Here is a 23886-nt window from a genome sequence, read left to right as displayed (position 1 = left end):
CAAATGAACCCCATTAAATTTTTGAAGAGTCAATGGTTAAAAAAAATTAAAAAAAAAAACAAAGATATAAGCCAATCTATAAAACTTCCATTTTTTAAAAATGACACAGTCCTGATACCCAAACTAAAAAGAAAAAAAAAACAACCTAGAATGAAAGCCCATAGTTCACTATCCCTGAGCATTGATGTGAAAAATTAAAATAAGAGCCTCATAAAGAGACTGTAGCAATATATATTGAAAATAATTTATATGACTAGGATGCAATTATCATAGAAATATAAAAATAGTTCAACATTAGGAAAACAATTAAGTTAATATATTTTGTAAGCAACAAGGATAAAATAAGCTCATATGCTTGTTTCTAAATATGTAGAAAAAATATTTAGAAAAGTACAAGTTTTATTTGTACTGAAAATCCTAAAAATCAGAGCCATAGAAAGACACTTAATATTTTCAAAAGCATACATTTAAAATCCAGAGCTATCATGTGTGAAATGGAGAAAAAACAGAAACTTTCTTGGTATAAACATGAATAAAGCAAGGATGCTCACTCTTCACTCTTAATAGAATTACTGCCTAATAGGAATAGAGAAAACAATAACAACAGTTTAGTTAGTATCTCAAGGTAAATAAGTAAACAACTGAATGAAGATGGTGTAGTATTATCGGACTTTGTAATATATTAAAAAGGAGTAGTCATCAAAAGTATTTGGTCCTGGCAGAGACAAGATGGTGTCAGGAAAGCAGGGACTTGCTTAAGCTCCCCACCAAATTCCTCCAAACATCTGTAAAAAATGGCTCTGAACAAATTCTAGAGCTGCAGAACACATGAAATAGCAGAGGGAAACAGATCTCCAGGCCAGGAGAGCCTGGATGGTCACTGGGAAGTGTCCATTGCACAGTGCTGAGAGTGGAGGGCAGCTCAGTGTGGGCCATGCAGGGAGAGACCAGACCCGGGGTCAGCCAGCCAGAAGAGGCCTTGGGGCCATGAAACAGTGAGCTGTGGCAATTACCAGACTTCTCAACCCACAAATGCCAAAGAGCAGGTTAGGGGGAAACTGCAGTATTGGGTTCAGAGTGGTTTGGCCACCAGCTCTGGGTGGTGGAGGAGGTCATGCAGCAGTGGTGGAGGTAGCAGCAGCAGGAAGCTGCTGAGGCTGCTTCCAGAGCATCAGCCGTTTCCTGAATACCTGGCTCACACCATGGGAGGAATCTAGAAGTAGATCAGAGCAGGGGTGCAAGGAGAGCTTTGTGGGCACAAATACAGATTCTCTTGCTGTACCCTGCTTGTATCTTTATTGTGGTCATGGTTGTCAGTTGTTGGGGGAGGAGGAGCACTGCTGAGACAGAGCCTGTGGTGATGGTGGAATAGAAATAGCTCTGAAAACAGCAGTGCTTAGACCCTAAAGCTTGGGACAAAGTACTCTGTACTCTACAAACATTCATATCCTGACAAAAAGATCAAGGGCAGTTGGTTGGGAACATGAACAGTCAATGAAAATGAACTCAGATTCACACTCAGACTCAAACTCCAACTCTAGATTCAATTCTAGATTTGGTGACAAATTCAAAACATACAGCCTAAAGAAGTCAAAAAAGTCAAAGTGTCTACATCAAAAGCCTCCAAGAAAATATGAATTGGGCTTAGGCCATGGAAGACCTCAGAAAGGATTTGGAAAACAAATAAGAGAAGTAGAGGAAAAATTGGAATGAGAAATGAGAGTGATACAAGAAAACCATGAAAAACAAGTCAATGACTTGCTAAAGGAGAACCAAAAAATACTGAAGAAAATAACACCTTAAAGAATAGACTAACCCAAGTGGCAAAAGAATTCCAAAAAGCCAATGAGGAGAAGAATGCCTTGAAAGGTAGAATTAGCCAAATAGAAAAGGATGTCAAGAAGACCACTGAAGAAAATACCACCTTAAAAATTAGGTTGGAGCTAGTGACTTTATAAGAAACCAAAATAGTGTAAAACAGAACCAAAGGAATGAAAAAATGGAAGACAATGTGAAATATCTCATTGGAAAAACCACTGACCTGGAGAATAGATCCAGGAGAGATAATTGGACTACCTGAAAGCCATGATCAAAAAAAAGAGCCTAGACCCCATCTTTCAAGAAATTATCAAGGAAAACTGCCCTAATATTCTAGAGTCAGAGGGTAAAATAGAAATTGAAAGAATCCACCAATCACCTCTTGAGAAACATCCCCCCAAAAAAACTCCTAGGAATATTGTCACCAAATTCCATAGTTTCCAGGTCAAGGAGAAAATGCTGCAAGCAGCCAGAAAGAAACAATTTGAATACTGTGGAAACACAGTCAGAATAATACAAGATCTAGCAGCTTCTACATTAAGGGATCAAAAGGCTTGGAATATGATATTCTGGAGGTCAAAGGAACTAGGATTAAAACCAAGAATCACCTACCAGCAAAACTGAGTATAATGTTCCAAGGCAAAATATGGATTTTCAATAAAATAGAGGACTTTCAAGCTTTCCCAGTGAAAAGACCAGAGCTGAATAGAAAACTTGACTTTCAAATACAAGAATCAAGAGAAGCACGAAAAGGTAAACAAGGAAGAGAATTCATATGGGACTTGCTAAAGTTGAACTGTTACGTTTACATTCCTACATGAAAAGATGATGTGTGTAATTCATGTGAACTTTCTCAGTATTAGGGGAGTTGAAGGGAATATAGACAGAGGGCCCAGGATGAGTTGAATACCAAGGGATGATATCTAAAAAAATGAAATAAATTTAGGGGGTGAGAGAGGAATATATTGAGAGAGGGAGAAAGGGAGAGATAGAATCGGGTAAATTATCTCACATAAAAGTGGCAAGAAAAAGCAGTTCTGTTGGAAGGGAAGAGGGACAGGTGAGGGGGAATGAGTGAATCTTGCTCTCATTGGATTCAACTTGAGGAGGGAATAACAGACACACTTAATTGGGTATTTTACTCCACAGGAAAGTAAGGGGAAGGGGATAAAAAAAGGAGGGATGATATAAGGTAAAGCAGATAGGGGGAGGAGGTAATCAAAAGCAAACACATTTGAAAAGAGACAAGGTCAAGGGAGAAAATTGAATAAAGGGGGACAGGATAGGATGGAAGGAAACATAGCCTTCCACAACATGAGCATTGTGGAAGTGTTTTGCATAATGATACTTGTGTGATCTATGTTGAATTGCTTGCCTTCCTATGGTGGGTGGGTGGGAAGGGAAGAGGGGAGAGAATTCAGAATTCAAAGTTTTGAAAGCAGATGCTTAAAAAATTTTTTTAAAAATTTTTGCATGCAGCTGGGAGACAAGATATATAGGGAATGAGGCATCGAAATCTATCCTGCCTTACAAGAAAGTAAGGGGAAAGGGAATGGGGAAGGGAATGGGGTGAAAGAGGGGAGGGTTGACTGGGGAATGAGGCAATAGGAATATATGCCACCTTGGAATGGGGGGAGGGTAGAAATGGGGAGAAAATTTGTAACTCAAAATCTTGTGGAAATCAATGTTGAAAACTAAAATATTAAATAAGATATATCCAGAAAAAAAGTTTTTGGTCCCTGAATATACAACAGAAAGGTAATTCAATGGAATACCTTCAATAAGCAAAAAACAAAAGTAATTAAAAACAGTGCTATTTAATAAACCTAAAAATGAAAATACTGGGAGAAGTATTTTTTGAAATGTATAACTCAGAAAACGGGAAAGTAGTTTGGAAGAAATTAGGTTTGATCCCCAAAACACAACCAAGCTCCTGAACTTTCCCACACATCCCCTCCAAGACACTCAATAATCCTTTCAATTGTCTTTTTGTTATGACCCTGACTCAACCCAAACCTTTATATTCTGTTACTTCTTACCCAGCCCAGTCCTTCATTGTCTGTAACTTCAGGACCACCTCAGGCTACTTCCCACCCCTTAATCTCATCTAGACCTCTTCTTTATTAACTCTGGATCACCCCAGACTATTTGTCACTCCTTGATTTCATCCAAATCTTCCCACAATCTTTCTCCCTGCAAAAAAAAGTCAGTCTTGTCCCTACCAAATGAATAGACTCACTAGGAATCTCCTCCATGCCAACCAGTGTTTTATTAAATGACTTGGACTGAAAGAAGGCTTGAGTGGTCAAACTCTTTTGAGGGAGACCCATGCCTTTTGCCTTTGCATTTCAGGGTTCCCAAGACCCCTAGACCACAACAGTAGTGAAAAACCAAAGTCAAAGTGGGTGCCCATTGATTAGAGAAATGGCTGGGGGAGAAAAAGAAAACAAACCTATGGCATATGAATGCAATCCAGTATAATATGGAGAAATATGAGGAATTTAGAGAAACATTGGAGATTTGCATGAACTCGTATAAAGAGAAATGAGCGAATTTAAAAGAACAACATATCCAATGACTACAATAAGGGAAGTCAATCAAATTACTTAAAGAGAACCAACTTTTGAGTAATTAAATGAGATAAATTAAATGTGACCAAAATAAAGTAGCATTTGCAAAGTGTTTAGCACCATTCCTGGCACATAATAAATGCTTAATAAATTCCTGTTCCCTTTTTCTACTTAAAAATGAGTTAAGGTCATGAAGAACAGATGATGTAACATATTTCTTCTCTCATGGTAAGGACATAGCAGACTAATGGGATACAATATTGCAGATTATATTCTATTAAATATTCAATACAGATCAAATGCAGTTAATGTAATTTTGTTTCTGCTTAATTTTTTTTTCTTTGTAATTACTGTGAAGTAAGAGAATTGGATCTGCAATTTCACTGGTATAGAGAACTCTTAGGTAAGGAAATTTCCTCTACCACTATAGGTCAATGCCTTCTCTAAAATATATATATTCTTGGAGAGCTGCTTTAGGTCTTGAAAAGATATGATTAACTCAAAGTCACAGAGCCAGTATGTGTCAGAAACAGAACTTGAAGTGACATCTTCATCGCTACAAGGTTAGGTCTCCATACACTATATCATGTTGCCTCTCAACAAATTCCACTTCAGGAATAATAATAAATAAGTTAATGCACTTGCCAGACTTCAGGAAAAGATACATTTGACTAATGTCATTGTGGATGACCTAAGAATTTGACCCCGATTTGGAGTGAAGAGTTTGGGAAAAACTTCCAGTTTTGTCCTGGAGGATTATTTCCTCAGCATGGAATACCTTTGTGAGAAAGATTTTGATTATGACATATATTTCTGAGTAAGACAGAAGATCTAGTCTTTTTTTTGAAAATGGGGACCTCCATGTTCCATGAATACGCAAATAAGTATTTTGTTTCCTTGAAACTGTCTTGGAAGCTTTTCTTTAATTTCAAAGGATCCAAGATTTATACAGTATGGGTGATTCTTCCTTTATACATTGATAACCTTATAAACCTTAGTAGATGGTTTTATTAGTTACTCTTTACCCCCCCCCCAATTACTCTCCCCCCACCCCAAAAGTAACCTTTTATCATCTTTTGGTTATCTTTTCAGTTAGGATCCTATCTGTACTTAGCTAGACTTGCCATCAAACAATAGATACATAGCCTATCTCCTGGCCCCTACTTGATATTGTCCTACCTAGGTCAGATTTGTCAAATTTTATGTTATAACTGCGGAGAACACAGGAACACCTCTGCACCACAAAGCTGACTTTAATGAAGGATGAGCAACTGCCTACTCCCTTCTACATTTTTGTAGACCTCTAATTGGTAGGATTAGTCTAATAGTGATATCTAAGATTGATTGGAAGAAGGATAGAGTGGATTCATAAATTGAGATTATAGGAGTACCTTCAAAGTGCAGTCCTTGAGGCTTTTTTTTTGGTCATATTCTAGATCAGGGGTGGAGAACCTTCTGTCCTTGAGGCCACATGTGGCCCTCCAGGCCCTTTGACTGAATCCAAACTGTTTGGAGTGGAGGGCCACACTTGAGGACCTAGAGGGCCACATATGGTCTCGAGGCCATAGGCTCCCCATCCTGTGGGTTCCTCCCCCTGTTCTATTTATTCTAGGAGTAAGAAAAAGGGATTTGATTTTTTCAGGGTTCCTGGAAGGATACATGTCCTAGAATTTTCTAAATCATATGACCTGCATATTTTAAATTGAATAACTGAGCAACTCTATGGTTTTCATATTGATGTGGATTCACTACCCTATTTTCCTATTCCTTCTTTTAACTTTGTGTTTCATTTTCTTCTTAATTAATATTTTCTTCATTATAAGTATTCTTTCATTGTATTTCTTTTTTGTCATCTCTTATAATAAATTCTGAAGTTTCTATAATTATCCAGCAACTTATGTTAGAAAGTGGAATTGTGCTTTATTGGGTTTCATTTGGAAAGAATATCTATAACATTTCTATAAACTTAAAATAATTCTTATTTTTTAAAAAATTGCATATTAGTTTCTATTTTGTGAATTGCCAAAGTAGAGATTTAAATATCAGAAATTTCATAAAACAATGTATTTATACCCTCCTCAAGATGTTTAATACAAGATACAGTGAATGCTATTTTATGACATGAAAGTCTGATATCTCTATATTTCATCAATTGTTTAGAAATGATGGTAATTTTTCGATATTTATTATTGACTAAAATATATATTTCTAATATGTGTTAATATCTCTATCGTAGCCCAGAAGAATTTATATGTAACCAATGAGTGGAGGCCATTTTATTAACTAACAATAAAATTAGAGAATCTTTAGAATTTATAGACCCATAGAATATCAGAATTATCTCATAGTTTCCCTTTTTATAGATGAGGAAACTGAGACTCAGAGAAAGTAAATGACCTGCCCAATGTCATTTAGCTCATTGATACCAAAGTTTGGGTTGGAATATATCTTTCAATTCCCAGTTCAGTGAACCTTCCTCTGCTTTAATATTTTGAGAATCTATGATTACTTCAATATGGTTAATCCCTTTTCCAACACCAACAGTGTCACTTTGTCATGTTGACTGACTATTTTGGGGAGTTATCTAACCTGGAAAAAATCATCACTATGTAGCAGTGACCTTATCCATGCTTAGCTAGACTTTTCTTTGATCAGTCTGTAATTTGGTCTATAGTGGAAGCCTTTTAAACTTGGAAGATCTTGGCAAATAAAGCCTGAAGTCTACTGACATAGCCTGTACAACCCTAGGATCAGCTTGAAACAAAGATGACCTATCAGAGGGGATCTGTGGAGGTCTATCCAGCCACATAATTTTTTTAAATACCAAGGGGAAATATGTGTAAATTCCAACATCTCACTATATTTGCTTCATTAAGAAAAAAGGAAGGATTTTTTTTTAAAAAAGCTTCTAAACACATGTAATATGTACATTTATGTGAAATTGTTCTCCCAAATAGAATCTTAAATTAGGATTCTTGGAAGGCATCTTAAATAAAAATAACTATTCATGTTTACATGCTTGTTCGTATTCCTTATACATATATTATCTCATTTTATTCTTACAATAATTCCAAGATGTAAATATAAGAATTATTATCTCTACTTCATAAATGATGAAACCAAGACACTGAGAGATTCAACAGATTGATTGCCTAATGTCACACAGTGAGCTTACTTCTCATTGGTCAGCCCTTCAGTATTGATTGCCTAATGTCACACAGTGAGCTTACTTCTCATTGGTCAGTCCTTCATTATGTATTTGTCATTCCTAGTTTCTAATCCCTTTATTTATAATATCTCCTTTGCTTCTTACAAGAACCTTAAGATGTGTAAATTAATGTGGGTTTTTTTGTCTTTATTTTATTATTCTTAAAGTTGCTACCACATATGTAGAAAGGAGTCAGGAAGAGCTAAGCTCAAATACAACCTCTGGCACTTACTAGCTCTGTGACACTGGGAAAGTCTCTTAATCTAGAGGCAGCTAGGTGGTGTAGCCAATAGAATATGAGACCTGAGATCTACATAGACTTGGGTTCGATTCCTGCCTCAGAAACTTCCCATCCATGTGACTCTTTCTCAGTCCTATTTTTCTCATCTACAAAAAGGGGAAGATAATAACACCTATTTTCTTTCTTTTTAAAAAAAATATTTATTTTATTATTAATTTATGGAATAAAACAAACATTTCCATGACATAGTAAAATAAAAGAGATGATTGCACATGAAACTGCAAGTCTATACTATACAGTACAACTTGCTATTCCTTTTAAATATATAATAAAACTTTCATGTAAATTTCTTTTTTTCTTCATTTCCTTACCCCCTGTAGAGATGGCTAGCATTACACACACACACACACACACACACACACACACACACACACACACACACTATGTTTTAACAATCCTGCTAGCAGCTCCTGTGGGGGCATAAGATCCCCCCACAACCAGCACCCAGGAGGCTGCCAGCAGGCAGGAGGCTGCTGGCACCCAGGAGGCTTCTGGGAAAGCACAGGTTCTTTTTATCTGCTTAAACAAGGAAAGCACGGTGAAGGGGTTGACCAGCTTACTTTAATCCAGCATTCAGTTAGCATACAGACAACATTCGTTTAGTTCAGGGGAAAAACGCCAGCATTCAGTTAGTTCAGGGGGGCATACAGGCAAGCATCAAGAGACAGACCAAATACAGGTTCATTCACTTATTTCAGGGGAAAAAGCCAGCACCCTGAGGTTCAGAACATTCATTTAGTCTGGGGGAAATGAACCACCATCCCAAACTTCAAAACCAAAATATAAACAAATTACAAATATCAACAGACAGACCCAATACAATTCATAGTTACCAACATCTGGACTCTGCCCGAGAGCAAGGGCTGGCCCACAGTCACGCTTGCTGCTGCTCCCACACCAACCGGAAAAGGAAAAAGAGCTCTTCAAGCTGTCCTCTCCCCTCTTATAGAGTTCTTGACATCATCAAGCGCTGCCTGAATGACCAGGGCCGATTGGTTCTTGAGTTGGCCCCTCCCCCTAGCGTAGACTAGGTTATCACCCAATAGGGCATGGCTCTGGAGTTAACACCTCCCCTCAGCCAGCCACATGACTCATCACACAGGAAGTTCTCTTCTTCCTGGCATGGTTTTTGGGCTTCCTGCCCTGGAAGAGAAGCCCCAGCGCCCAGCGAGGCTCAATGAGGTAAGCAGAGTCACTCAAAGAAAACAAAGGCCATTCTGGCCATACACACACAAACAAATACACACACGTGTATACACACATATGTACAATAATTCTATACATTCTTCTATTTACCAGTTCTTTTTCTGGAGGCAGATAGTGTCATCCTTCATATGTCCTTTGTAGTTAATTTGGGTATTTATAATAGTCAAAATGACTTATTCACTCAAAATTGTTCTTAAAAACAACTGTTATTTCCTCTTTTCCAGGGTTGTTGTGAGGCTCAAATGATATAATATTTGATAAATGGTTTTGGAAACCATAAAGTTCTATATATGCTATCCATTCTCTCCTTGCCTTAGTTTTATTATCTTTAAAACGGAGATAATGGTGCCTACCTGGAGTTGTGAAGATAAAATGAGATTATATTATAAAGTTTTGCAAACCTTAAATTGACATGCCATTGTTAGTTATTATTTTATAGAAAAAGACTTTTAAGCTCATCAATGTCAATTAATTTGCCTAGGGTCACATGGCTAGTAAGTTGGAGCCTTATTTAAACCTAGGATAAATCAAGATGCCAGCTTATTTGAACCCATCTTCCCCAACATAGAGGAGAGTTAATAACTGTACTATCATCTAAGCAACTGCACAGATTAACAGGGAATAGATGTTCAGTCATTTTGGTCGTGTCTGACTCTATGACCCCATGTGGGGCTTTCCTGGCAAAGATGCTGAAGTAATTTCCCATTTCCTTCTCCAGCTCATTTTACAGATGAGGAAAGTGAAGCAAGCAGTGTAAAGTGACTTGCCAAAGGTTACATAGCTATTAAGTGTCCGAGGCTGGATTTGCATCGGGTCTTCCTGTCTCTAGGCTCTGTACTCTATCCATTGTACCACCCAGTTGCATAGAGACAAACTTCACTGTGTTTAATTATTCAATCCTTCCAGAGTACTGAAGTATCACTTATATGGAGATAGAGAGAAGACAGAATGCATGTATATGAAAAAGCACTAGATTTGGAGTTAGGACACCTGCCTTCTAATCCCAGCTCTAGTGCTTATTAGCTATACAGCTAGACACACATTATCTTCCTTCTCTGGGACTTAGCTTCTTAATCTGTAAATTGAAAAGAGCAAGAGGTCTGGCCAACTTTTTATTCCTCTGGTTTTAAGAAGGAGTAGAGGTAGTGTTGTATAGTGAAAAGAATATCAGATTTGGAACCAGAAAGCCTGATTTTGAATCTTGGCTCTCTAGGTATAAGACCTTGAACATGTCACTTAATTACTACTCCAGGATTTGGTTTCACCAGTTATATATTGATATCAATATCTATATAGCTATCTATATATCTATCTATATACAGACATATATACAGACATAATACATACATACACAAACACATATGGTTGGATTAGATGTTCTCTTGGCTGACTCCCAGCTCTAGATTCAATAGTAGAGTGGTTGTTATCAACACAGGATTTCAGCCTATTCCATAACTATATCAGCTTCAAACTGAATTGGCTCATCAGGGAAGAGAGGAGCTGATCACGGGAAGCCATTGTTGAGTCTGGAAGGATATTGTTGTAGCTATGTGGCTACCCTGGGGGTGGGGTGTATACCCTGATATAGGCATGTTTCTATGCTTCATCACTGTGCTTTTTTCCTGAGAAGATAACCAGGTGGCTTTGGGGAGTTCATGTTATATTTATGTTTTAATATTTTCCCTCTTCCCCACTCTCAAGGGATCTTGTGCATTATGACTTTTCTTATTTACCCATTCAAGAGTAGAGGCTCAATTACCTTGAAAAGTAGGTCTGTGATAACATGATAATTCAGACATAGCCAGTGCTGAGTAGATGAAAAAGTCATAGATCTATTGAGAGTGTCCTATATGGTTGAATGGTATGTGGTTGAATGGGAATAGGATCAGAAGCACAGATGTGACACCTGGAATATTCTATTTAGCTCTGGGCACCAGGATTTGAGAAAGATACTAAAAAACTGAAAAATATACCCAGGAGAATAATCAGGAAGGTGATAATCTTTGAGTTCATGCCATGTGAGCATCAATTGAGGGAACTCTGAATGTTTAGCCTGAAGAAAAGAAGACCCAGGGGATATCATGAGTATTTTAAGTATTTAAGCTGTCAAGTATTTGAAGGTCTGTCATGTGGTAGGAGGATTCAATTTTCTGTTTGTCCCCAGAGAGCAGAACCAGAAGTTGATGGAAGTTTCAAAGAGGCACATTTAGGCTTTACATCAGGAAACAATTTCCAACAACTAGAGGTATTTCAATGTGAGATGGTTTTCCTTGGGAATCGGGGAATTCTCTTCATGGGATGTATTCCAGCAAAGGTTGGATGACCACTTGTTTCTGTTGAAGTGACGGTAATTTGGAAAGTACACCTTAGAATAGCTGTTGGGGTCTTTTCTAACTTTAAAATTCTGGAATTGTGTGAACTGATTTTCTTAAGCTATTAGTCACATTGAGCATACTATAGTATGAATCTTAATTTTCACTGGAGAGACAATGGGAAAAAAACTGGAATGAAGAGGCTTCATTTTGAGTCTCATTTCTGACATTTTTATATTTCTGAAAAAGATATTTCATAGTTCTGAGCCTTAGTTTCCTCATCTGTAAAAGCAAAGAGTACATGTACAACTGACCTCAAAGGTTTGTTTTCAGGAAAGCTCTTAGTAAGCTTTAAGGCACTGTATATGTTAGCTATTATTAATAAATAGGACTTTCATTTTGCATAACCACAATTATAGCAGGGCTGATTCATAATAAGATATTGGGGAAGATTGGCCTCACTCTGTCTTGGTGTGTGAGTATGCTAAATGAAGTTCAAGTTACTGGAACAGATGCTCAACCTAAAGTCATTGGGATAGTCTGATTTGCCAGCATCTGTCATTGTCTTGTGCCAAGTGTTTATTCTAGTCTGCTGAGATCAGATACAGAAGTGTTTGGGAATGAGCAAAAGGAAAAATGGAAGATTCCTAAATTCAGCAGAGAAAGGATACCTGAGATATATTTATGTGTATACATATTTATGTATGTCTGTATGTATACACACATATGTGTGTATATACATAATATACATATATTGCATATGCAATTTCTAAATAGGCCAACAATAAGTGTTTTAAATATCTATTTAGAAAGATCTAAATTTAAATTTTTATATTAATAAGGTACCTCCACCCTACACCCAATGGCTTTTGTGTAGGGCTGTCCAGGACAGAAAATGGTTCCAATTGGTCATCTTTTAAAATCAATTGCAATTTCTGCCACAAAACAACAATAGTTCATGTTCTGATTGATCTCTACGGCTCCTTAAAATGTACAAAATTCCTTCTTTTGATTAGCCCTATGAAGAAGATAGTATGGTTCCAATTATTCTCATTTTACAGTGAGGAAAACTGAGCATTAGTAATTTCTACTCCTCAGCTAAAGCCCAGTTCAAAAGACAAATTCTTTGAAGTCTTATCCTACACCTGATTTTCTTTAAATACTAACACATTAGATCTTCATGAAAATACTTTGTCTTTCAACTACCTAAAGCATTTACAATACGTCATTTTGAATCACAGCTATCATCTGTATTCATGTCTTATCTCATTATGAGACTGCTTTATGAGGGCAGGCAGTGTATTTTATACAAATTTTGTGTCCTCCCCAGCACCTGGCATAGAGGTGTAATGTATTAGGAAGTAAATCTTAATTGAACATTGAATGATTGGATTACTTTCCCACTTTTATGCATCTAGTATATGTTAGAGCCAAGAATTATGTGTAAATATTCAGATTTTTCTCATAGGCTCTCTTCTATTAACTACCCAATTTAAGAGACTCCTTAGTACAAGAAATAGCATATGGTTAAAACAGCCTATAATTTATTTTAAAAATAAATTGTGAATAAATGCAATGTTCTTCTTTGACTCAGAATGTCAGAGATGGAGAGTATCTTAGAAATTATTTGCTCCAAGGGTCTCTAAAGTGAGGAGTTCATTCCCTCAGTGGGCTGTGGTATTAACCTAAGGGGAAATCAATCTGAGGATGGGAAGATGAGTCACATTGCACGCTGACCAGGAGCTTGTCTCCAATACAACCTCATCCCCTCTTCACCTATTATTGCTTAACCCTTCTTTCATTGACAACTGAACAGAAAGATTTGATGACTCAGTAGATGCCTCTGAAGGTTCTGGCTACTATTTGGTTAGATCTGACCGGTGGCAATGAAATAATCTATGGCAACTACTCCAGCATTCTTGTCGAAGATACCTTCCAGCAAAAGTATTGATCCAAGTCTGGCCCATTTTACCAGAAGATACGGACCAAGATTCATTGGATGATGTGAAAACCAAGATGAAATGTAAAATTACTAATTAGCAAAATAAATCGCTTTATGTTCCCAAGAGATTTAAATATCAGACTTCTGGGAGGCTACCGTAGTAGTTTTAAACTAAGTTACTCAATCTTATTGTAAGTTTTTCTCTTAGAGTTGAGCAGTTCTCTCTTCGGAGGTGTTTAGCATGTTTTTCATCATGAGTCCTCTGGAATTGTCTTGGATCATTGTATTGAACACAGTAGCCAAGTTTTTCACAGTTGATCATCATTACAACATTGCTTTTACTGTGCACAGTCATCTCCTGATTTTTCTCACTTCATTTGCTTTAGTTCACGTAGGCCTTGCTATGTTTTTTCTGAAACCACCTGCCTTGTCATTTCTTATAACACAATAGTATTCCATTAGAATCATATGCCACAACTTGTTCAGTCATTCTCTTTTTTTTTTCTTTTGGAGGGGGGAAAGCAGGGCAATTGGGGTTAAATGACTTACCCAAGGTCACACAGCTAGAACATGTGTCAAGTGTCTGAGGCCGGATTTGAACCCAGGTCCTCCTGACTCCAGGGCTGGTGCTCTCCTCACTGTGCCACCCAGCTGCCCCATTGTTCAGTCATTTTCCAACTGATGAGTATCCCCTCTATTTCCAATTCTTTGCCATCACAAAAAGAGCTGTTATAAAAACTTTTTGTTTGCATAAATGTATCTTTTTTTCCTTTTTCTATGATCTCTTTGGGATACAGACCCAATAGTCATATTGCTGAGTCAAAGGGTATGCACAGTTTTATAGCTCTTTGGGCCTAGTTCCAAATTGTTCTCCAAAATGATTGGACCATTTCACTACTCCAGTGACAGTTTATTAGTGAGCCTATTTTCCCTCATCTCCTCCATCATTCACCATTTCTGTTAGGTAAGTGGTGGTAACTCTGAGTTGTCTTAATTTGTATTTCTCTAATCAATAGTGATTTAGAGCATTTTTTTCACATGACTATATATAGCTTTGATTTTTTCTTCTCAAAATTGCTTGCTCATATCCTTTGACCATTTACCTAAGCTGTCATAGGCCAGAAAAATGTCTCACCCTGAACTTTTGTTGACTCTGCCAATCCAAAATTTGATTTGAGGTGTTATTTTAAAGTTCTTTGGATGGGAATATTGAGAACGTTCAACTGGGTTGCTATCTCTAATCTGCCTTCTTGGTTCTGACCTCAGATTAGATTTTAATGAGGTACGTTAGTGATGCTAAATTTGCTTCTGTTTTAACTCACTCTCTGGACTTCACTACTTCTTGCCAGCTGTATCCTCACTCTGGAAAACCTACTCTTTTGAGTGACAACTCCATAGCCCAGACCACTATTTCAGGAGGATTCCTAGCGGTGCTAATTTCACTAATGCCTTGACTTATTCTCCTACCTTCTCTACCTTTAATTCTCTCTCTCTCTCTCTCTCTCTCTCTCTCTCTCTCTCTCTCTCTCGTGCGCATGCGCTCTCTCTCTCTTTCTCCCAAAGAAGTGAGATCTATAGTTCCTTCCTTCTTCCTTTCTGCTAAAAATTCTTTGAGTCTCTAAATTTATAATTTGAAAACATTTCCAGCATTCTGTTTTGATTCTTCAATAGTTAATGCATTTCAGCAAGTGTTATTAATCACCAACTATGTGATAATTACTATATAATATTTGTGCAGGAAGATATATGGAATTGTATGTGTACATATATGTATATATGTATGTATATGTATGTTATATATAGATGTATTTTTCATATATATATATATAAAATCACAGTCAATTAATCAGTAAGCATGGATTAAGCACCTATTATGCACAAGCCATTGGTTCTAGGTGCTGGAGATAGAGACAAAACCAAAACAATTCCTCTCTTCAAGAAGCTTACATTCTCTGAGGGGATTATTGTGTATGAGGTGTTAACAGCTGGTCATATCAGGAAATCCTTTCTTAAGAGGTTGTATTTGAGTTCAGAGCTTTGAAGGAAACTCAAGATTCTAAGAGGAAGAGGTACAAAGAGAGTGCATTCCAGGTGTGGGAGACAGACTTTACTAAAGCATGTAGACAAGAGATAAAATGCCATATGTGAGGATCAGAGCCAACAGTTTAGCAGAGTGATGTGACACATGGAGAAAGATTTAAGATACAAAGCAATGTGTGTGCATTAGGAAATTGCAAAATACATTTTTGGCACGAAGAAGGGTGCCATCCATTACCAGTTAGGGAGAGCGGAGAAGACTTCTTGAAAAAGGTTGCCTCTGGGTTAGAAAGAATGAAAAGGGATTCAATAGGCAGAGAGAGATGGAAATGAACACCAAACATAAATAGCAGCATGAGCAAAGACGTGGGGGCAGAAAAAGTGAGGGACTAGCCTAGGAGACAGCAAAGAGTTCAGTTTACCTACAATGAAGAATATGAAGTCAAGGAATGGCTTGAGATAAGGATAGGAAGGTGCAGTGGATATAGACTGTGTTATTTATTGAATTCCAGGCTAAAGAATATGGACTTAATTTGTCAGGTGATAGGGACCCATTGAGAAGTTTTTGATTAGAGGGGGTGACATGGCCTGAGGAGCGACCTGACCTGAATCTTTGTACAAGCTCATTCTGACAAAATCTTTAATGCCTTGATTTAGCTGGTTTTGCCATTGACTTTATTGGGGTTTTCAAAAGGCCTTTCTCTTGCACTTTCTAGCTGCCTTGTTTATTACTGTCTGCTTGACAGTTTAGTGACTTTTGGAGTTACAAGTACCAGATTTTGAGTTAAAACACCTGATTTGAAAGTGGGATGTGACCTTAGGTAAGGAGTACAGCAGAAAACATATTGACTCGGGAGATAAAAGTTGTTCATTTGTTTCAGTCATGTCTGACTCTTTGTGACCCCATTTTGGGTTTTCTTTTCAAAGATACTGGGATGGTTTGCCATTTATTTCTCTACCTCATTTTACAGATGAGGAAACTGAGGCAAAGAGGATTAAATAACATTCCCAGGGTCACATATTTATTAAGTGTCTGAGGCTGGAATTAAAGTCCGGTCTTCTGGTACTCTATCTACAATTCCACCTAACTGCCCTATAGATAGAAGACCTATGTTCAAATCCTGTCTCTGACAGCTTGCTACTGGTGTAATCTTGTACAAGGCACTTAACTCTCCCTGAACTTCATTTTCCTGGCTAGTAAAATGAGTAGATTGGATTAGATAGCATTTGAAGTACCTTACAAATCTAAATCTATACTCTTATCATCCTCAATTACTCTGTGGACCTCAGTTTCCTCATCTGTAAATTTAGGGGGATGACTTAAATAATCATCTAAGATACTTTCTAAGCCTTAAATCTATGATTCTGGGACAAACTCACACTTTAATGGAATGGATATTTTATTTAATCAATGTATTTAATCTTTCGACCAGTTCAGACCAAAATTCATCCACTTGCTTTTGTCCTATGTTGTGATTCTTAGAATAAGTAATATTAGAAAAAAATCAGTTTTGGGGAAAAAACCAAAACAATGCTGTGGTTCACTCAAAGAGTTTTGAGGTTTGTGAGCTTATGAACATCCCCTGATCAAAAGTGCTTGCATTTTGCTGAATCTGGTCTGGTTATCTCTAACACAAATAAGGTTTGTTAAAATGTAATCTTGCTTAAGCCTTATCAAGCCTTTCATTTACAACATCTAAAAAGGCTGCTATTTGCCCCTAATATTTATTAAGAAATGTTATCTATATTTTAAAAGAAATGTTCTGTAGTCATATACTCAGTGAGCACTAACAATGTGCTAAGGTCATGGCAGATTAGCTAGGATTTAATGTAATTTGATGTTTGACAGTGATAATGTAATGTTAAGTATTAGGACACTGCTTATTAAACAAAGGATTTTTTTCTAATTTGGAAAGGTTTATTAAAAAATAAATACAGCAGTGAACTATGAAACAAGCATGGTGAATATTAAGCATCCTGGGTTTAAAAAACAGAACAAAACAAAACTAAAAACAAAACACTTCAATATTTTTATATAGATAGTTGTTAACTCTGTATATACTTGTAATTTTCTAATCACAAATAATCTATGTAGCTAGGTGACACAGTGGATGCAGTGCTAGATTCAGAGTCAGAGAGATCAGAGTTCAAATCCATTCTCAGAAACTTACTTGCTATGTAACTTTGGGCAAATTATTAATCTCTTTTAGCCCAACTTTCTTTATCTTTAAGACGGGGATAGTAATGGTTGTTGTCCTTTATTCTCAAAGATGACCAAAATGACATCACTATGTGGGACAAGGTACAGTGTGTCCTACTGTGGCTGATCAGACTAATAAGAACTTGGAAGGCTCTACCAGAGGTCATGTCCATAGTCCACATGAATATTTGGAGTAGAGATGTCTCTAAATTTGCACATTTCCACCACAGGGTAGGGTCCCTGCCTCCCCAGTAAGCAGACCAGGGTTGGATTAAGCATATAGTTTTTAGGACACCATTTCTAGCCCCTTCCTCACTCTAGGAGGTGAGAAGTATGGTCCTTGAAAAAGCCCCAGGGGGGCTGCTTAATCCCACTGCTACTTCCAGTGAGATGACACCATGGCCTTGTCTGCCTGTGTGTAGAGGTATGGCTTCAGCTTCCAGTGTATCTGCCTATGCTGCTTTATCACTTGCTGTTGCCATAGGGATTTGAGGAAGGTAAAAATGGTAAAATGGTACGGTGATGTCTTTTGATGCATGCATAAATTGGATTTAAGTGAAGCAGAGTTGGGTTGGCCTCACTCTTTTTCCAAGAGTCATCAAAGTCCAGTGGCAAGACAAAGTCAAGGTAACTGGTGATGGTTTGAGATGCAGTGCATGACCTTGGCATCTTTGATTTCTGACCAAGCTCTAAGTGCTCCACGTCACCTGCTTCAGCCACTTTCACGGCTGTTGAAACAAATTGTTCTCACCCACCCATTCGGCCAGGGGAAGTCTTCACATGCTTGAGTTAGACACTCCTTAATTTACTGAAGGGTTCGAAGCCCCTCAGTTACCCTCAACTTCATTTAGCAGGTCTGCCAAAAAGGAAATGGTTTACTAGGGCATGGCCACTATGCATACGATAGTTTCTTGGAGCCACAGGTGAGAGTTGGGTGAATCAAGTGGACGCCAAAGGTAGAAAGCAGCTCTGTAAAGGGCTTGACAGCACTCGCACCAGAGGTACTAGTCTTCCCTGAACACATCTTATACCCCTGGGATAGTAATAACACCTATCTCTAAGGATTGTTGCGAGGGAAAAATCATATGTTTGGAAAATGCTTTGCAAAATTTAAAGCTGCATATAAATGCTCGATAATACTGAATTTTGGTATCCTAGAGTTGAAAAGGGCTTTATAGTCCATCCAGTTCAAACCCTTCTACAACAGGATCAACAAATGTCATCTAACATTTTCTTGAACATCATAAGTGATGGAATCTGGGTATTTATATTGAAGAAAGAGGACACACATGCTATGTGCCTTCAAAAATTTGAAGGACTATCATACGGAAGAGGGGTCTGATATCTTTTGTTTGAACTCAGAAAACAGAATTAGGAACAACAGGTAGAAGAGGCAGAGTTGGAAGCTTTCAACCCTAACCCTAACCCTGATTTCAGACTTGGCATAAGGAAATAATTTGTAATAATTAGCACTACCCAAAGGTGAAAAAAGTTTACACTGGAGTAAGTCTAACCCTCACCTCCAACAGAGGTTCTCAAACCAACGTTGAATGTTTATTCTATTAAAGAAAGGGTTCTGTTAAGGCCATTGGTTGAAAATAACAAGTTGCTAAGTTCCCTTTGGACTCTGAAGTAGAGAGATTTTTGTGATTTTTATGGAAACCTGACTCTCTTCCCTTGAACTCATTCAATTTTTACAATTTACTTCTGGAAAATTTATTTTTCCCCTTTGCTGTGCTATTAATTGTCATGGAACTTCTCACTCCTTTGTTCTTTTAAATTTATAGAATTCTTTTGTTATGTTCTTTTGAATTTATAGATTTACAATTTTTTGTTTGCTTTATTACTGGTCAGTTTATTTTTATTTTCAATTTATTTATATATCTCTCTCTACAATTAATTTTTGAATGGTGGTTTTGTGCCAGGGTCAAGTCCTGTCCCCAGTGCATTTTTAGTGGCATAGTTGGCCTTGCCTTGTTCACCCTGAGTTGCCACCACCTCCTGGGTTTGGGTATCTGTACATCTTTAAGGTCCAGAGTTCTGTAACTGGAGGTTCCTCTCTGATATCTCAGGACAGAGTCTTAGGGAACTCAGAGCTAATGTCCTGTCCTTGTCTGTCCTGCTCTGATTAGTGGGATACCATTCTGGTTGCTACTTGATGTATGGTTCTATTCCCAGGGTTTTTCTAGACACCCAGTCTTGAGTTTTCTATTCACCTAGTGCTTTCTTGGAGAGCCTTTTAATCTTTCAACCTTTAGAAAGAGAGCCTTGGAGACTATACAAATCCCTGGCTTATCTCTGAGTCTACTAGGAGATTACTCTGTCTTGGTATTGGTTTTGCTAGAGGCCCCATTTCCTATTACCTTCAAGTTCTTGGCTAACCTCTTGTGCAATTATGGGTATAAGAAGTCATTTACTGTAGTTTCTTACTAGATTTCTTGATCATTTGAGGTCTGGTGAAATTTTTGCTGGAGTTGGTTTCTTGGAGTTACTTGATCTGCCTCTTTCAGGCATCCATCTTGGCCAGAAGTCCAACACCATTAACTCCTTTTTTTTTCAAATAACAAATTTATTTTTTATTTTTAGTTTACAAAACTCAGTTTTGCAAGTTTTGGGTTCCAAATTTTCTCTGCCTCCCTCTCCTCTCTCCCCAAGATGGCATACAATCCAATGTAGTTTCTATATTTACCTTCACATTGAACTTATTTACATAATAGTTCAGTTGTAAAGAAGAACTATAACCAATGGAATGAATCATGAGAAAGATGAAACAAAACCCAAAAAGAAAGAAAAAATGAGAGTGAATAGTTTGCCTCAATCTGCATTCAGACTCCATAATTCTTTCTCTGGATGTGCATAGCTTTTTCCATCATGAGTCTTTTGGAGCTGTCTTTGAACTATTCATTGATGAGAGGAGCCATTAATCATCAAATTTTAAATATGAAAAGAAAACTAGAAGAAAATACTAGAGGAGAAAGAAAAGCAACATTAATTCCAAGACTGGTTTCTTCAAGACAGAAGAATGAGTGGAAACAGAACATTTCAGCTTTCTCACAACTATTTTAACTGGGATTTTTTTTCAAGTACACAACAGAGAAATGATTGAGAAATCTAAGGAGAAACTATAAGTGCAGTTTCTCCTTCTCACATCCATACAGTGAGATAATCACAAACTTGTGAGCCTTGGAGGAGTTCATACAAAAACCTGTTCTGTGTCATTCATGGAAGCCTTCTTTCTCAAGGACCAGTAAGTCAGAAAAAACAAGATCCTGAAATTTTGTATTAGAAGAAAAGATATGGTAGCCTAGATTGGATTCTATCCAAGGATGTCTGGTGCCTCCACAAAGGATGCCAGATTTGGGTTCATAATCAAACCAAGAAGGCAGTCAAAAAGGAAGAATTAGGGATCATACTGACCATGGTGGCATAGACTGACTTTTGTAAATTTTCCTGGAGCAGACCACCTTATTGACTGCCCTTAAGTAGTATTGTTAGATCCTGGTGGTCTTTGAGGAATATAATACTTAATACCCAAGACTCAAATAATATAGATAAATATAGAAAACCACAGAACCTGGTCCCAACACAAGGTTCAATTCAAGAAGTAAGCAATAGAAATGAGTAAATAAAAGCAAAGACCAATGGTAGAGAAATATGGAAACAGAAATGATTAAGACATACATTCAGAAGAAGAGAATAACTCACTATCATTTATAAGTAAAGCTCAAAAGAAATCACAGATTTGAAACTATCTATGCTAAAATTCTTGATAAAAATTACAATTTAATTAAATGATATCTCTAGAAGAAAAAAATCAGAAAGTAAATGAGGTCTCTAGAGCTGAGTATTGGAAGAAGAATAGGAATCAGGATAGAAAGTGTAAAACTTAACTCAAACTCCATGAAAATGAATTTGGAACTTAGAGAGATCAATAAATCCATGAGACAAAAATAATACTAGAACAAAATCAAAAGTTTAAAAAAAGACAATGTGAGATATCTAAAATTCTGGGATAGAGGATTGGGTAAGATAAAGAAAATATAGATAGTGGAATGGAAAGAGATAGTAGTAAATATAAATCACTAGTATTGTATACAATCTTTTTCTCAACAGTTTCTTCTTTATAAAGAAGGTAACAGGAGGGAGGAGGAATGAACAATTAAAAATCATGACTATGAATATGAATGAAATCAATCATAAAAGGGAAGAAGGTGTCAAAACAGTTTAAAAGTAGAATCCAATAATTTGTTGTTTAAAAGAAACACACTGGTAACAGAAATATTCATACCTAGTTAAAATAAAGAGCTATGGGAAAATTTATTATGCTTCAAGAAAAATCAAAGAAGCAAATGTGGTAAGCAAGACCTGAGATAAGGCTATAAAAATAGACAAGATAAACTAGGAAATTGCATTATGCTTAAAGACACCTTAAACAATATCAAATACACATATATGCATGTGAGTGTGCATAAATACAATGACATAGACATTGAATGACATAACATATAAATATTTAAAAGAAGAGTTAATCAATTTAAAGAAAGGAATAGAGAGTGAAACTATAATAATTGTAGATTTCAATTTATCCCATTCTCACCTGGAAAAGTCTAACCCAAAGATAAATTAAAAGGATACAAAAAAAAAAAACCTAAATGGAATTATAGAAATGTTCTATGTGATTGATTTCTGGTAGTTAATGAATAGGACAACAATTGATTGCATATGTTTCTTAGCTATGTATTGCATCTATATAAAAATGATGCGTTAAGGTACTAAAATTCTCACAAACAAATGGAGACTCCGTATCAGAAAGGTTGATAAAATGGTCACAAAGAAAAGCAACTTTAGAGAACCAACTTTAAAAAAAAATCCCAAAATAAAAATTTTGAAAATCAAATAAGACATTAGTATAACTGAATAAAAAAAAACCAATTGAATTGATAAATAAAAAAGGCTTTCACAAAATTAAAATAGATAAACTATTAGGTAGTTTGATTGAAATACAATATGAAACAAAGTTATCAGTTCCAAAAAAGTGAAAAAGAACTCATAACAAATAAATAAAATTTTTATAGACCACTTAAAATTTTGAATCATATACAGCACACTTATATTTTAAATGAAATGGATGAATATCTACAAAAATTATAAAATACACCACATCCAAAGAAGAAAAAAGTATTTTTGTTCATATAATCTAAACAGAAAAAGAAAGTGAACAAGCCATAAAAAAGGGAGTCAGGGTGGGGGGGTGAATGACCAATATCATTTATACATTAATTCTATCAAATAGTAAATGAAAAATTAATTAAATATTTGTTTGACATAAAAGAAAAACTTGATTTCCTAAAAAAATAGTAATTTCTATACCAGGAAGAAAAAAATCATAGATAGAAAGCTATATAGACCAACAGCAGTAATTAATATTGATGCAAAAATAAATTATTGAAGGAACATATAAATATAATTTACATCAGTATTAGGAAAACCAGAAACATTGTAGACCAAACTAATTAACCAACAAGAAACACAATCAAATCACATGATTCTCTCAGTAGATTTAGTAAAAAAAAAAAATTTTGACAAAATAAAGGTAGCCTTTCTCTTACAAACATGGCATAATTTGTGGACCTTTTGTAATTATAAAAAACAAAAACTATCTAACACTAAGACCTAGCATTTCGTATGGTGAAAATAAATTACTTTTCATTCCAGTAAGATCAGAGTAAAAACAAACCAAAAAAGGAGATGCACTATCTCCTCTATTATTTGATATAGTTCTTAAAATTCTTGCTGTAGCAGTAAATTTAGAAAAACAATAATGGAATAAGTATAGGCAAAGAGGAAACCAAATCATCATTTTTTTTTGGATCATATGATACTCCTAAAGAGCTAAACAGAATCAAATGAAAAATTACATGAAGCAATAATTTCAGCAAAAGAGCAAGATATAAAGTGACCCCCTCTATTCCCTGTAAAAGCATTACCTATTCTACACATCACCAAAAAAATGTAGTAGGAAGAAAGCAAAGAAAAATTGCATTAAGATAATTTATAGAATATATAAAATACTGGTGGTAGGTAGGTGCCCCAAGATACAATAGATAGATAGAGTGCCAGGCCTTGGGTCAGTAAGGCTCATCTTCCTGAGTTCAAATGAGGCCTTAGATACTTAATAGCTGTGTGACCCTGGGAAAGTCTCTGTCTTAGTTTCCTCATCTGTAAAATGAGCTGGAGAAGAAAATAGCCAACCACTCCAGTATCTTTGCAGAGAAAACCCCAAATGGGTTTA

The sequence above is a fragment of the Trichosurus vulpecula genome, chromosome 3 (genome assembly GCF_011100635.1).
Source record: "Trichosurus vulpecula isolate mTriVul1 chromosome 3, mTriVul1.pri, whole genome shotgun sequence".
Lineage (NCBI taxonomy): Eukaryota > Metazoa > Chordata > Mammalia > Diprotodontia > Phalangeridae > Trichosurus > Trichosurus vulpecula.
This window is presented reverse-complemented; position numbering follows the sequence as displayed.